We start from the raw sequence: 4,211 nt of genomic DNA, 5'->3' as shown, positions 1-4,211 counted from the left end.
GAAAGCAACTGTTCAGTCGTTAAGCGCCGAGTCTCACCCTGAGAATGTCCAATGCTAAGAACACATGTTAATGACACTTTTTAAGGGACTGAAGTAAAGACTCCATCACTGTATTGCTAAGTTACATTTTGGAAATAAAACTTCATGAGATCTTATTTTTAATGAAAACTTCTCACTAGGAAAAATAAGTGCCTTAAAAAAGGACATTGAAAGGTTAAACATTAGAATCCTGGGTGGGCCACAGTTGGGGTGGGCAAGGGGCATGATGGAGGGGTGTGATTAAATCAACAGCTTTGGCATCAGGTGGTTGGGACTAGGATTAAACCATGACACTGAGCCTAACTAGCTTCGTGACCTTGGGAAAGAGGTAATGCTGCCTCTACACAGGTGTGGTTCTGCATTTGTAAAATAAGATACCTTATAGAATCTTTATAAGGATTCTAGGAGAGCACACGTATAAAGTACTTGGCGCATAGTGGGTAATCAGTAAGTGACAGTTCTAATGATAGTGATGGGGAGGAGACCAAAGAGAGCCAGGAAGTACCTCTGAGCTCTGCACAGCAGAGGAGTCCTTTTCCAGTTATTTGCCATAAACGATTCTCCCATTTTGCCCCAAACTTGGGCTTACCCAACCCCTCCTAACCTCACAAACCAGCTCAGAGAGTTACAGTCGTGCTCTCAGAGTCCCGTCTCCCTGCCTGCACCTCCCCCCCCGGGGGGGGGGAGGTACCCTTCCAGTGCACCCACGGTGACGTTCCTCACGCTCAGCTACCACCCCAGTGCAGACACGCAGGGTAACATCTGCTTGGACATCCCGAAGGACAAGTGGTCCGCCCTGTGTGACCTCAGGACCATCCCGCCGTCCATTGGAGCCTGCTAGGAGAACCAAACATTGATAGCCCTTTGAACACACATGCTGTTGAGCTCTAGAAAAACCCCACAGCCCTGAAGAAATATCTGCAAGAAACCTGCCCAAAGCAGGTGTCCAGCCAAGAACCCTGACTGTCCAGCCTCTGTCCTTGCGTTGTCTTTTTATTTCTCTTTAGATGGTCTGTCCTTTCCTTCAGTCCTGCTTAGGACTCCGTATCTTAAGCTGTGGTATCACTTTTGTTTTATTTCTGTTTTTTAAATGAAGTCTCTGGTTGAGCCCTTGTGATGAATATATTAAATACATACATTGGGATTTTTTACGAAACAAACAGACGAATGCTCAGAGAAATGCAATCCTGGACAGGAAAGAATAGAGAGGTGAATGTGCTCCTCACAGGTCACAATACCTCAGCTGACGCGTATTTGCATCCCGTGCGTACCCAACAAACGTTCACACGCAGTAGACAAACCACGAGGAACAGGGAGCACATTGAGCAGAAACACTATTTTCTGTAGGAAATAGCCAGCATTTCAGAGTTTCCCAAAGGACAGCAGATAATGTGGAACTCACCAATGCAAATTCTGTGGAATACAGAAATTATCTGTAGTTAAATTGCAAATGACAAGATAGAGGGAACCAACCTTTCCAACCAGTCTGGATAATTACAGGAAACACAGAGGGCAAACACTGAGACATGTAAAATCAGGAGATGGACAGATAAGGGGTTTCAGATCACAAAAGGCAGAGAAATTACCAGCTCTCCAACGGGGAGGAACTGGATGTTAACACCCAGGCCCACACTATCATTATTTGTTATAGAATTAACTTACAGTGAATTGTTTCTCCTTCTTATTCTTAGTATATTCATTCATTCTCAATTATTTCTTTCATTAAAAAAAAAAAAACCTTTTGTTTGTTAATGACACTTGGAATAACTGAGCCCCCAGCTGACAATGTTAATAACAGTTTTAGGATGGATGGTCCAAGCTCAGTAGACACCACATTTTGGCAAAGTGTTGTTTTCATGAAGCTTAATCCTATATAATAAAATCACCGTTGTATTCCACATCAAATTGTGAGTAAGTAACTGCCTTTGTAAGTAAGTGAGGAAAGTATTATCAGACCCATTTTACAGGTGACAGAACTGAGCTCCTTGCCATTTTAGTTAATTCCCCAAATCTACAGAGTTTATGCTAGAACTGAGAGTAAAATCCCGGCCAAGTTAAGTAAAACTAAAATCCCAGGACCTCTGCTCTTTACCACATTGCCTTCTGAGAAATCCTATTGTGAGTAATATGGTGTTTTTATTTGCTTCTGGTTTCAAAATGTTATGTTTTCTAATCCAACTTTGATTTAAGTCTACTGTATGTTGAATATGTAATCTCCGCGCAGTGAAAAACGTTGTGATATTTCTAAGGATCCAAGAGCTATGTACAGTCCAGAGGAACGCCAGTTATAATGGAAATAAGGGATGCATTGAATGGGTCGGATCTTTAAAATATTCATTTGACACAAGGAAATGCTTTAGATTTAGACTCCATGCTAACACACTACAGAAAAAAATATCAATAACCTTCGGGATGGAATTAAGGCTGAAATTTAAACCGAGCTTGGCCCTAGAATTGCTATGTTTAACATTTACCGAAGCAGCCATACTCAGTCACATTCCGAAGACTGAGGCTTGTTTTGTTAAATCCATATGTATATATCTTCAGACAGGCTAAGAAATGTAAATGTAATATAGTTTTCACATGCTATGTGTGAAAATGTTCTCCTTTTGGATGATTGGTTATGGAGATTCTGAATTCACAGACCCTGACACCTGCGGATAAATGCGCATTTGCAGATGGTAAGTAGACCCTCCTCTTTCCACCGCCCTCAATGCTCCCACCTCCAGTATCTTCCATTTATCTTGTTTAGATTTTGATTATCTTTGCAGAACTCACAGGGAGGAAGAAGAGGCTGCTGTTCTGGCACCTTCCCAGGTCTAAATTTGTCATCACTGATGTTTTGAGCCAGCTGCGTTTGGGTTATTGTAAAAAGTGGTTCAGAAAGGTTAGAGGGGATCTCATCTCATTCCCTATCCAAAGAGGTTGGGACGATGTCAACCCCGAATGAGTACGCTGGGTAGTCTGGGATGAGTTGGTCATTTTGTACAAGGAAGACTAGGTACATATCAGCAGGCCAAGGTCTTTGACCTCCTTCATCAATCCCCTCTTTTCTGAGTTGCTTTTTAATGATGCTGGTGGAACGAGCGCTTTAAACGACTTATTGAATTTTCCAGCTGGGAGAGATGTTAGGGATTATCAAATGCCATTTCCATCATTTTATGGAAATGAAGGCACAGAGAGGTGACACGCTTTTCCCAAGGCCACATAACTGGTAGTGACAACTGGAATTAGAAACTGGGTTTACCAGCACCCTTTTGCTTCACACTCCGCCTTCCATGCCCAGTCAAATGAATGAGTTAAGGGAGATGGTCTCCGAATTAAGCAGTTGTTCTGATTGAACTGGTGTAATAAATTCAAGTTCCGGCAACTAGGATTTATCTTTCAGTTGAGCCGCAATGCTGATGAGCAGACTTAAAGCTGATTAAGCATTTCAGATTCAATTCTTTCTGGATTCCTTGGGCCATGCTCTCATCTGGCTCAAACTCAAAATAAAGAACTCCAGAACATTTTATTCCTTAAGAAATGCAATTAAGGATGCCATTGTAAAATGTATGGTCTTGTGTGATTATAGGAATCTTGCCATTATATCCTCCCAGCCAAAGATGATTTTATTATGTAGAATTGAATCGAAGTCATGTAAATGGAAAACACTATTTTTAAAACACCAAGAAAGAACAACACTGCAGAGATGTGATAACATCTACATCACATAAATGTTGGGATTTGACTAGTACTTAACGTTAGCTGGAACACAAAATAATGGAATCCGTGAAGGAAATAACCAGCACCACCTTCAAATTTCTCCAGCACATCTCAGGGGGAAATACCACATTGAACAGGCACTGGGAACCATCATCAAATATCTAACGGCTTTCTTTTTGTAGGACAAAGGGATTTGTGTCAAGAAAAAATGGGAAATCAGATGTAATGATTGATATTTCTCCTGTAGCTCCTGGTCTGGTGTTTTTTTTTTTTTTTTAAAGATTTTATTTATTTATTTGACAGAGATAGAGACAGCCAGCGAGAGAGGGAACACAAGCAGGGGGAGTGGGAGAGGAAGAAGCAGGCTCCTAGCAGAGGAGCCTGATGTGGGGCTCCATCCCATAACGCCGGGATCACGCCCTGAGCTGAAGGCAGATGCTTAACCGCTGTGCCACTCAGGCGCCCCT

The sequence above is a fragment of the Ursus maritimus genome, unplaced genomic scaffold (genome assembly GCF_017311325.1).
Source record: "Ursus maritimus isolate PB19 unplaced genomic scaffold, ASM1731132v1 scaffold_21, whole genome shotgun sequence".
Taxonomy (NCBI): domain Eukaryota; kingdom Metazoa; phylum Chordata; class Mammalia; order Carnivora; family Ursidae; genus Ursus; species Ursus maritimus.
The sequence above is the reverse complement of the archived record's forward strand: the minus strand, read 5'-3'. Positions refer to the sequence as shown.